General features: G+C 34.5%; 1 long non-coding RNA gene across 1 annotated transcript in view; it reads left to right on the top strand.

Annotated features, from left to right (window-relative positions):
• Window positions 1–12,878, top strand: part of LOC134809828 (uncharacterized) — a 42,930-nt gene extending 30,052 nt beyond the window's left edge. The window contains exon 2 of the long non-coding RNA XR_010156386.1: window positions 12,528–12,878. This is a non-coding gene — a long non-coding RNA (uncharacterized LOC134809828). The remainder of the gene's footprint in view (window positions 1–12,527) is intronic.
• Window positions 12,879–13,261: the final 383 nt, after the last annotated feature.

Genomic DNA, 13,261 nt, shown 5'->3' with positions numbered 1-13,261 from the left:
GACCAGCAATAATGAATGCTGGTGAGGATGTAGAGAAAGGGGAACCCTTATACACTGTTGGTGGAAATGTAAATTAGTACAATCACTATGCAGAAGAGTATGGATGTTTCTCAAAAAAAAAAAAAAATGGAACTACCATATGATCCAGTAATTCCACTGCTAGATATACCCCAAAGAAAGGAAATCAGTGTATCAAAGAGATATTTGCACTCCTGTTATTTTTGCAGCATGATTCACACTAGAAAAGATTTGGAATCAACCTAGGTGTTTCTCAACCAAGAATAGATAAAGCAATGTGGTACGTAAACACAACAGAATATTATTCAGCAACAGAAAAGAAGGAAACCTTGTCATTTGCTGCAACATGGGTAGAATTGTGAAGTGAAATAAGCCAGGCACAGAAAGACAAATTTTCCATGTTCTGATTCATACGTGGGTACTTAAAAATTGAAACAATTGAAGTCATAGAGATAGAGTGTAATGATGATTACCAGAAGCGGGGAAGGGTAGTTAGGGGGCACGGAGAGTGAGGATGGTTTATGGTTACAAAAATATGTTTAGATAGAATGAATAAGATCTAGTATTTGATAGAACAATAGGGTTACTATAGCCAACAGTACTTTATTGTGTATTTTAAAATAACAAAAAGAGTGGAGTTGGAATGATTCTATTATAACACAAAGAAATGATAAATGCTTAAGGTAATGCTTGGTGTAATCATTACACATTGTATACCTGTAACAAAACATCACATGTACCCCTCAAACATATACACCCACTACATACCCACTAAAATTAACAATTGAATCAAAAATATTTGGTATAAAATACATATTTTTTGAATAAGTGAATTAATGTATGAAAAAACAAACAAATATCAACGTATAATTCCACTAGCAATACTCAATTCTGTATTCAAAACCTTTAGCCTCATAATTGTTTCAGAATTCAGAACTGTTTAGACAGATACTATGTTCAGAAAAGTAAATGGTACAAATGCTACAGGTTATATAAACATTCAGTGCTTGCTGGGATAAAAGTAATAAAGTAGGTTAATATTCTAATATTAACCTAGTAATTACCATGTTTCGTATGTTTTAAGTATGTTCATTTCCTAGGTGAAAGATATATCTCAAAGTTTCCAACCTTGTGTATTTTTCCAAGAAAGAGACACATTTTTCTTTAGGAATGACAAGACCTCTTGAATGTTTTCTTTACTAAGTTATCCAATAGTAAATTTATGTTCTCCTCCAAATTTTTAATGATATTTCTGTATGTGGTAATGATATTAATCACCTTGCTTATTAAACAGAAGTAATTTAAAATATGTTTCTCTTTTGTTATTTTAATATTTAACACAATTTATCTTTAAAAATGATCTTTTAAAGTTATATGTATACATGTAATAAATGTATACAAGTAGACCTTTTCTATTATTCTGAGACCAATATTTCAAAACCAGATTCTGGAATTTCTTTTGGAATAGATCTCAATTTTCTCCCATACATGTTACTCTTTCAATTCATTCCTTTCATTCATTTATTCATTGATTGCGTTAAATGGAAGGTGATTTGTTGGACACACCAATGCTCCTGACACATGCTATTCACTTGGAGCAGCTCCTCTTATGTGGCACATTCACAGTGCAACCGTAAGTCATTTCACCATCTTTATGCTTATTAAAATTAAATCTAATCACTAGAACCCTCATAGCTAACTTACAGAAAGGATAGATTTTGTGTGTTTGTGAGTGTTGCAGGTTACATCAATGCTACTATGATATGGTCTTTAAAACTTTTTACCATAAAGACATTCTGTTAGTCCCTTTGCATTGTTCTAGATGAATACCTGAGGCTGAGTAATATATAAAGAAAAAAAGGTGGCTTTTTTTTTTTTTTTTTTTGGCTCACAGTTCTGCAGGCTGTGAGAGAAACATAGCCTCTGCTCCTGGTGAGGCCTCAGGAAGGTTACAGTCATGGCAGAAGACAAAGGGGAGCCAGCACATCACATGGCCAGAGGAGAAAGAGAGAGAGAAGGGGGAGGTCCCAGCCTCTTTTAAACAATCAATCTCATGTGAACTAATTGAGGGAGAACTCACTCATCACCAAGAGGATGATGCTAAACCATTCATGAGGGATGATCCACCCCCATAATCCAATCACCTCTCAACAAGTCCCAACTCCAACATTGAGAATCACATTTCAACTTGAGATTTGGAGGGAGCAAACATCCAAACTATATTAGACATGAAAATTGTTCTTAAATTCAAAGAGATTACAGCCTGTGTTAAAGCCCTGCTACAAGAGACTAGAGGAAAGGAATTAAACTGATTCTGCTTTCTCTCACTATCTGGTTGCAGACCAGCAGTCTTATAGCCTGGCTTTGTACATATTGCAATTTGATATAGTAGTTGAAAAATGGCCAGCTAACAGGGAATTGCAGTAATCAAGCTGTTGGGGAAAAAAAATCGATGTACTGAACAGACTTGCAATCTTATTATAAGAGCAACACAAGTAAAGACAAGCAATGGTCCTCTTCTGCGAGCATCAATGTGGAGAGAGAGGAGGGGAAAAAAATGACTTCAAACTGCCTAAGGAAAAGATATCATTCAAAAGGCCACTAAGAATCTGAATTCTAAAACCATAAAAATGGAATTTAATCAAATGCCATTTTTGTCAAAGTTAAATAAAATGACTTAATTAGGAAGTCACTTATATGAGTTAATAGAACATTTTTATTGTTTGTGTGAGCTAAATTACAAGAAATTTTATCATAACCAGTGTTACAAATTTATGTATAATGCAGGAAAAGTAGCATGTTGTGCTAATGTTTAAATATAGGCAAATGCTAATGAGTTACCATAAATGGTTCAGTTATACAAACTTTCTCAGATATGAGTATCCAGAGTAGTATGGATATTACAAATTAAACCAAATCATATTTGGAGACTTTCTTTTGTTCACAAACATACTTTGTTTCTAGGAGAATAGAGGAAGGAAGAATTAGGTCAGGAGGATAAGAAGAGGTAGAAAAATGAATGAAGAAATGAAAAGAAGAATTACACACAAACCAGTGTGGACTACTCTCTTGGGGGCAGCTAAGTCCTAAATCAATCTGAGGCTGCTCTTGAAATGCAGGCATACGTTTCCAAGCATTATATTAAAATTTCATGATCAATAACGCTGAAAGCAGCAGAACATACAAGCAAAATAAGTGCTGACAATTCACTAGCATACGAATTTAATAAAATGTCATCCTCCAGCCTCAGCAGTAGTGCCAGGAGGAGATGACCATCTTGATTAGAATCTGTCAAATGAATCTCTGTTTGTCAGGTAATGATAAACTCAGGATAGTACCTTTTGTTCCAGGTTTTGTTTACTCTTCAAAATACAGCAGTCAATTCATATTCTTATATAATTTTACTATTTTTACACTGAATAAACAAATCAAACATAGACCTTTTTATAATAGAGGAAAATCCAATATTATTTACCTACTTTTGTTCTGTGTATAGATAACATCAAGACGTGAGAGTTAGTCTTCTCTGTATATGTACTCACATAAGAATCTGTACATGTACTCACACAACACTCAAATATTTTTCAATGAAGTTTCATCATCTTTGGAGTCTTACCTGTTATTTGTTAAGGACGTTGAGAATGTTGCCTTTCATCCTTACTGAAAAATTCAATACAACATTACCTAAGATATTCTGCATGGAACCAGGCACTAAACTGTAAATATTTACAAAAATAATCAGTTTTGGCTTAAAGGAAACTCCAGTCTATTTGAAGGTCATTGATAATGCCAGGTAAAAGCTGTGAAAAGCATGGTGATCAGGGATATATCATATCTGAGTGACTGGCCAGAAATATGATTTCTTCTGTTCTTCCTGTTATTAAATTAATGGTTTGAGAGAGAGCAAAATAATACTTAGAGAGTTTAAAAAATCTTTTCTTCACAGAAATGATAAATTACTATGTTTTTATCTATTACCAAATGTTGTTATAACTTTACAGTTACTCTTGAAACAGCATATGGGAACAGTCTGAGAGTTATTCTTAAATGCTGAAAGTTGCTCTTGAGTAAGTCTACTTACCAATTCCCCATCTTGTTCCTAATTATCATTCTATTAAAGCATCTATTCAGGGACTGATTCAGTTTTTTATTCATTTAATCAATATTCATTTTAACAACCTACTATGTACCAGCCTTTAAACTTAACAACTGAAGAGTCTCTTGCATAGACCACTACTGAAAATTATCTGAAATTTGCTCCATTCCTATGAGTTTGGGTGACACTATGAACCTACCCACTTTTGACGTCTTGTCTGTCTACTATTCTGTCCACTATTGGGGCTTGTCTAGAAAATCAGTTTCTGAATTTGCAAGGGTGTTCAACTGCTTGAGATAGTTTTAAAACAGATTTAAACACGTTTTGAAGATTACTGAGAAAAGTTTCAACTTTGAAAGCTGTGGTTTTATGAAAAGAGAGTTTTATGTAATAATGTGATGTATTTTTTCTTGATTATAGAGTTGGCTTAATATTATTTATTCTCCGTTAATAATACATATATTTTAAACGTTTGAATCTATCTCCAGAATGAAAAGTGGTTTTATAATTTCTAAAAAAACAGTTATGTACAAGGAACACTGAATGAGCTCTAGGCAGGTGAAGTATTAGAATGTGTTGCATGGAAAATTTACTAAGAATACCTGGTTATAATGGTCTATAGTTTCAGGGTGCTTTGGAGGATATCACAGGATAATTGGTTGAGCCCAGGAGTTTGAGGCCAGACTGGACAACATGTGAGTCCCCATCTCTTAAAAAAAATAAAAATGAAAAAAAATTTACTAAGTAAATTGAAAGGAGATGAAAGTATTCTATAACTAATGAAGAGAATGAAAGTAAACAATGAAAAGTCACTAAAAGTATACTCAAATTACAATATATTCCTTTCTTTTACCAAAATGTGCTCTATTGCATTCAAGAGTGTTTCAGGTATGGCATTTTGACATTTTCCCTCTGGAGTATAACGAAGTCATACGTAATAAAGCATAGTATATTAGAAAAAATGGCCAGGCGCAGTGGCTCACGCCTGTAATCCCAGCACTTTGGGAGGCTGAGGTGGGCAGATCACGAGGTCAGGAGATCAAGACCATCCTGGCTAACATGGTGAAACCCCATCTGTACTAAAAATACAAAAAACTAGCTGGGCATGGTGGCGGGTGCCTGTGGTCCAAGCTACTTGGGAGGCTGAGGCAGGAGAATAGCGTGAACCCGGGAGGTGGAGATTGCAGTGAGCCGAGATCGGGGCCACTGCACTCCAGCCTGGGCGACAGAGTGAGACTCTGTCTCAAAGAAAAAAAAAAAAATTTCAATTATATTTTATAAGAGTGGTGCATGACCTTATGCTAGTTTAAGAACAGTCTTAATATGGAAATTATAAGTTGACTTCTTATTCATAATCTGCTAGGTCAATCAGCAAGGTGAACTTTTTGGTGGTTGTTTTTGCAACACATTTAGTATATAATTAACCCCTTTATGTATATTTCCCTACAATTTTTCTTGTACTATTGATAGTAAGCCACAGTGCATAGGAATTGAATTACAACTATAGAAACTCTTCTTGCTATCTCTTACTTTTTTCATTACTTATTGCAGGAGAAATGAAAAGCAAGTCCATAACCATAAATTTGTCATTTGTCATCCCCCAGTCTTCACAAAACCTCATATTTACTTCCTCTTTCAGCAGAGTGGCTATCATTAGTGACTAACAGAATAGAATAATAATAATTTTTTTTCACCAGCTCTACAGATGACCTTCTGGAATTTTTTTGGTCTCAAATTTAAAGACTTGTTCCTTGAATGTAAATGTCCTGATTTCAAAAAATGTATCAGGACTTTGAGTATTACACTAGAAAGAGTGGTTTAAAACTCTGCAATTTATGAACATTATAATTTGGGAAAGTTAGTTTATTCAGGTAAAATAAAGTTTACTTACATTTAAATATGGAACTTAATTTTCATGGTTAGACAATGGAAAAACAAAACACAACAGGGACAGGTCACTTTTGTTCCTTAAACATTTCTTGCTCTGTTTCTCTTCCTCCTTCTTTTTCTAATCATTATATTTTGTGAATAAGGAGTTATACTACATATTTCCCTTCTTTTTCTATCTGTAGCAATGTTTATACATTTCCTAGCTTTTATACTGAGAAAAGCAAAGTTATATTGATAGCGGAATCTGTAAATACAGGTCATGAAATTCATACAGTTTTGTTGAAATCAGTAGCTTTTTAGCTATGATGACGATACACATGGCATACACTTCTGGATTTATATAAAAGTATACTTCGCTGATTGCCACATGTAATTTAATAACTTTGCCATCATATGTATTGATCTGAATGAAAATATGGTACTTGTAGTCCAAAAGCCTATTTTTTAAAGTTAATTTTTAAGCATACTGACTATTAATAACAAAAGTTAAGTTTAGGCCAAAGTGTGGACTACCTTTATAAAACAGATGAGCATATATTTATGTTGCCAAGTCAAATTAGCGGGTCCCAAGAGAGATATAGATTACTCTGCCAAAAACAAAGCAAATTTTTGATTTCTTGACAAAACTAGGCAAATTCCGTGTATTAAATCCATGTGTGTATGTGTGCATGTGTGTTATCATCTCACAACCTCTAAAGCCAAAGCCTGTTTATTGAGAGAAATGCCAGAAATAGTGAAAAGTGGAAGGTAAGACAATCAATCTTGAGAAGGTGCATATTTTCTTGAAAATAATTTTCAAAAGGAATCACAGAATATTTAAGATTCAATAAAAATACAGAATAATTAGAAGTGGAAATAGATTCATATCTTAAGATAAAAAAATCCTTAAACTCAAAAATGAAATGAGGAGTTATGATTTTAATTACACTTATGGTTTCCACCTGTGTATATTGTTCCTCATGGCCCTAATTCATTTGCTAATTGTATGATGGGACGGTTTTGCTCTTCTTTTCATTTTCCCTTTTATTCAAAAACGTTTCTGTCTTCATCCTAAACTCTCAGTTCACAAAGCTATTTTTCTATTTGTTACATTTGTGAGGAGAAACATTCATTTAGAGAAATCTTCCGTTTTTTGAAACATAATTTTTCTATCAGAGAAGTTTCTTTGGTTATTTCTGTGTTTTTCTTTAGGATTTCTAATTTTATTTTCATTTGCTGTAGTATCTTGGAATCATTGCCACACCATTCCACTTGACGTATCTCTGACATAGGTAGCCCTATCTAGCCATCATTTCTGGCTAGACACATGTGTGTGTCTGTTCTTTGATATCCTTTCCTCTTCATGTTAGCCTTGCCTATATCTTACCTTTAGAACTTCTGTTTAAATACTGGTCATGGGTAGCCTCGGTCATTGGAAGTTAGCCTTGTTTTCTATCTGCTTTACTGTTGCTGGGTGATATTGGAATATGGAAAGTCATAAATTGGTGGGGTTTATTGTTCTCTCTAATATTTTTAGAATAATTCTGGAGTTTATTATTCACAGTGAACAGTATGTGCTATTTGTATAGGAATCGCCTCTCAATTTTGAGTAAATTTTTACCCAAAATCCATTATGAATCATCGGGCTCCGGTTACTGTCAAGGTATAGGCAGGATAATGACACTGATGGGGTATAATCACTTATAGTAAAATTTATTTTCCATAAGTGATGAAAACTTAACATGGGACTTTTGTTAATCTCCTGCTTCCTTAATTATGACCTTGAAGATACTTGTTTTATTTTTTATTTTTTTATTTTTTATTATTTTCTCCTCTGTATATGTATTTCTGAAATACATATAAATGATATTGGTGTATTCAACCCATGTGCCATTTCTTAACTTTTTTTCAGTCAGAGACAATTTATAGTATAGGCCCTTTATTTAGTTTGAATTTTGCTAGTACATTTTCCTTTATATATATTTATATTTTTTTTTCAGTTTTAATAGAAGGAGGCTTTGTGCTCTTGTTTCTAATCTTCCCTCTTTCGTCTATAGAGACAATTCAATGCACGTGGCCAATCACTCCCTTACCTGGAAGTGTGAACTAACTAATGACAATAGGTAGTGTATTAGACAAGAATCAGTTATTATGAAAGGATGCTTAGAGTCATATGATAAATAGTCAGTATCTTAATTCCAGCTGTGACGTATTTACTGCCAGTGTCATAATAGCTATAATTAAATGTTTCCGTTCCGTCACCATTTTACATGACTGAATTCTAAGCACTGTGTCAAGAAAGATAAATATATTGTCCTGTTTCTAACTGACCATCACCTGCTAAAAGTATGAAATAGTATTTCTAGTTTCCACTGTGACAGATAAGGCGCTTAGGAGTCATCACTCCGTCCTAAGAATAAGTAAAAAGTTGAACAAACTCAAAATCGACAATTCTTTCAGTATCTGTTTGAAAAATGAGGTCACAAACTGCTTGCCCCCAAAATTCAAGAGACAAAAATAAAAATAGGAAAAATCACAACTTAATGGAAAAGGGACCCATGAATAGAAACCGCCACAGAAAAACCAGTGCTAGGGTAGAAAAACCGCAACTGTAATTGACAAATTGCTGGAGGCTCAGTGTAGACAAGTCTAAGATTTAAAAACTCCAGAGAAAGCCAGTCTTATGAAAGACCCGACACTTCTGGGAGTTTTAACTCCAAGAGTCTTAGTAGGTTCCTCACAATGAGAAAGCCATTTGAAATATGCCCAGAGCAGAATTCTCAGAACATTCTGTTCTTCTTACTAAGGTCTACCCTTAAGAGAAATGATTTTACCGAAACCCAACTGACCTAGGGAAAGAGACATACTAAATTCCAGGCCCATCTAGCCTTCCTGTATCACCTAAGGAGGGGGAGGGACTGAGAAGCATTTGTGAAGTTCACAATCCAGGGACACAGACTTCCTAAGAGACTGAGACCTAATTATAGATCTACAAATACTTTTCCCTTTCCCACATCTTAGCACAACATCACTAAAGGTCTACCTGTCACTGTTCCTTTGATTTCATACATCATTGCATAGCTTTTCACAATATTGCAAAGGGCACTAAAAGGCATAAAGTGTAATTTGAAGACACAGAACAAACATCAGAACCAGATACAAATATAGCAGGAATACTAGAATTATCAGACCAGGAAAATAAATAACTATGATTAATATGCTAAGGGGTGTAGTCTAAAGCAGACAACACTCAAGAACAGATAGATCATGTAAGTAGAGAAATCAAAGTTCTAAGAATTAAAAGAGATGCTAGAATTTTAAAACACTGTAATAACAATGAAGAATGCCTTTGATGAGCACATTAATAGACTGGACCTGGCTGAAGCAAGATTTAGTCACCTTGAGGTTATGTCAGTAGAAACTTCCAAAAGTAAAAAGCAAAGAGAAAAGGGACTGGGATAAAAAATGAAGCAGAATATCCAAAAACTTTGGGACAACTACAAGACGTATAACATACATTAAATGGTGATACTGGAAGTAGACGAGAAAAGGGAACAAAAGATAATGTTGAAGCAATGACAGCTCGAATTTCTTCAAATAAATGTCAGGCACCAAATCAAAGATCCAGAAAGCTCAGAAAATACTAAGTAGAACAAATGCTTAAAAAATAAATAAATAAAAACAAACCCCTACACCTAATTATATTAAATGCCTAGAATTACATAGGACTTCTCAGAAACAATGCAAGCAAGTAAAGAGTGAAGAAAGAGTGGAATAAAATACTTAAATATTGAGATGGTGGTGGGGGGAGGGAGGAACTACCAACCTTGAATTCTGTATACAGTAAAATTATCCTTCAAATGTGAAAGAAACCTTTTCTCAAACAAAAAACGGGCCATGGCTGGGCGCAGTGGCTCACGCCTCTAATCCCAGTTCTTTGGGAGGCCAAGATGGGCAGATCACTTGAGGCCAGGAGTTCAAGACCAGCCTGGCCAAAGTGGCGAAACCCCATCTCTACTAAATATACAAAATTGGCTGGCTGCTGGGGTACGTGCCTGTGGTCCCAGCTACTCAGGAAGCTGAGGCACGAGAATCACTTGAACCTGGAAGGTAGAGGTTGTGTTACAGTGATCCAATACCACACTACTGCACTCCAGCCTGGGCAACAGAGCAAGACTCTGTCTAAAAAAAAAAAAAAAAAGAAAAAGAAAGAAAAAAAGGGCCGGGTGTGGTGGCTCACATCTACAATCCCAGAACATTAGGAGGCCAAGACGGGCAGATCACTTGAGACCAGGAGTTCAAAACCAGCCTGGGCAACAGGGAGAAATGCCGTCTGTACAAAAAATAAAAATTAGCTGGGCAGGATGACACACACCTATGGTCCCGGCTACTTGCGAGGCTGAGGTGGGACGATTGCTTGAGCCCTGGAGACAAAGGTTTCAGTAAGCTGAGATGGTGCCACTGCACTCCAGCCTGGGCTACAGAAATTAAATACTCCATCTCAAGAAAAGCAGGGAATGAATTTGTTGCCCACAGACTTACCGTTCAAGAAATGTTAAAAGACGTTCTTCAGAGATAGACAAAATGACATAGATTAGAAACTTGGATCTAAATAAAGAAAGGAAGAATATTAAAGAAGGAATAAGTGAAAGTAAAATAAAAGGATGAGCTATGCAGCTATCAGTTTTATTTTATAAATCACCTAAATTCATAGAAATTCTGAGGGTAGAAGGAGATTTGCAGTGTGAAGGAAGATCTTGACGTGATTTGTAAAAAGCAAAATAATAGATGAGGACATTAAGAAAATAATATATTTAATTTTATGTGTCAATGTGACTAGGCTATGGTGACTAATATTTGATCAGTTGTTATTCTAGATGTTTCTGTACAGGTGCTTTTGAGCTAAGATTAACATTTAATTCTGTAGATTCTGAGTAAAGGAAATGACCCTCCATCATGTGAATGGGCCTTATCAAATCAGTTGAAGGCCTTAATAGAATAAGACTGACCACTCTGGAAGAAGAAAGAATTCCGCTGGGAGACCACTCTTGAACTGACTCTGTAACACTTTCTTTGGTCTCTAGTCAGCTGGCCTACCCTGCAGATTTTAACCTTGACTCTGTGTGTGTGTGTGTGTGTGTGTGTGTGTGTGTGTACACATATATATACACACACACACAAAGCTGGCCTATCCTGCAGATTTTAACCTTGACTGTGTGTGTGTGTGTGTGTGTATGTACATATATATATACATATATAAATACATATAGTGAAAGAGAAGGATCTATATATATACACACATAAATATCTGTGTGTGTGTATGGATGGATGGATATATATATATATACACATATATATATATCTCAATATATCGTGTTCATTTTTTTCTCAGGTGAATCTTAACTAATACACCAGGAAAACACTTTTGGCTCCATTTGCCATTATCTCTGTCTGTGCTTCTCTAGTGCACATATCATTAGGTTAAGAAAATCAATTAGTATAAAAATTCCATAATTTGCCTATAAATACAAAAAGTAAAGAGTATATGGATATCAACTTTCAGCATCTCTGAATATTTTCTTTTAGACATACTTTTTTCCTCTTATTTAAAAAATGTTTTGTAGGTCCTTTTCCTATTTGGTCTCTAAATGCACACGTTTTTAATTTCTCAGTTTCTTGTGTGTAATAAAGATTGGCTAAAATTTTTTCAGAGACAAAAACAAGTGCTCAAATTTTAATTAAATTTAAAGTTTCTTCAACATAACTATCAGCATTTCCAGAAATACTGGTAATACAATTCTTTAGACATACTAACATGTATTAAAGATTTATTCAGTTAACATGAGTAATTACTTAATTTTTATAGCTGAATTTAAATTCCAACATCTGTAATCTTAAGTAAATTTATGATAATTTCAAAAATTTCCTTCACTTGCTTAACATATACTTCCACCTAGGTCTAGTAAGATAATCTTGGATTTTATGAGACAACATGAGCTAGAATAAATTAATTTAATACCTCATTATTTATTTATTTATTTGTTTATCCATTTATTTAACAAATATTTATTTAGCTAGCCAAACACAAGAAATCCAGTGGAAACTAAGAAAGCAAGATCGCTGTCTTCAATTAGTTTATAGTGTAATAAGAAACACAGCCAAAAAGAATTGTTGAATAGGTGGTAACACATATGACAGGTAAATCCAGAGTACTGTAGGAGAAAATGAGAGTAGACTTCCAAAGTTTTGGACAGGAGTCAATGACAATCTACATGTCAAAATATAACTCTTATAGATAAGAAATAGGAGGCGTAGAAGAAAAAGGTGGAACAGAAGCACTACCTTAAGAAAGTAGAATATGTATGCAGAGATTCAAAGATAATAAAAATCTTAAGTTCAGGTTTCTAAATAGTTCATTAAAAGTGAATAATATATAGAAGAGAATTGTGGGTTGTCTTAGTCTGTTTTGTATTGCATGAAAGAATACCTGAAACTGGATAACTTATCAAGAAAAGATGTCTAAATTTGGCCCATCGTTCTCCAGGCTCTACAAGAAGCATGGCCCCAGCATCTGCTTCTGGTGAAGCCTCAGGAAGCATTCAGTTGTGGAGGAAGACAAAGGAGGAGCAGTCGCGCTATATAGCAAAAGAGGAGGAGGCAGGAAAAGGAGGAGGAGGTAGCCAGCTCTTTGTAACCAGCAGACCTCCCATAACTAATGGAGGGATAACTCACTCATTACTGCCAGAAAGGCAAGAAGGCATTCATGAGGGATCTGTCCCTACAACGCAAAGTCCTCCCACTCCTCCTATTGTGGGCTACCTAAAAATGGAACATACTAACTTCCAAGATATTTGGGTGCACAGATATTAAAAGTAAAATAAGTTGCCACACACTATTCCATAAATGTCTTCCATTAACATCTTAGGTTACAATATTCTTTATTTGTGGTTAAGGTTAAATATTCTCAGTCTTCTTGTTAAGAGGACCGAAGTTTAGCATAATAATTAGCACATAGACTATAAAACCAGATTGGGTTGTTACTTGCCAGCTTTGGACAATTTGCATAAATGTTCTTAGCTTCAGTATCCTTTCAGTAAACAATAATGTTAATAGCTCCTATTTCATAAGTTTGTTTTGAGGATAATAGTTTTATGAAGACATGACATCAATTTCTGATATATGCTAAGCACATTAAGGCCTTAATAAGTATAAATTATTTTTTATCTGTGCAAGAATATATGATTAAGAGACCTATGATCTTTTATTTTTTCACTGAGT

Source organism: Pan troglodytes, chromosome 3, assembly GCF_028858775.2.
Source record: "Pan troglodytes isolate AG18354 chromosome 3, NHGRI_mPanTro3-v2.0_pri, whole genome shotgun sequence".
NCBI lineage: Eukaryota > Metazoa > Chordata > Mammalia > Primates > Hominidae > Pan > Pan troglodytes.
This window is presented reverse-complemented; position numbering and strand designations above follow the sequence as displayed.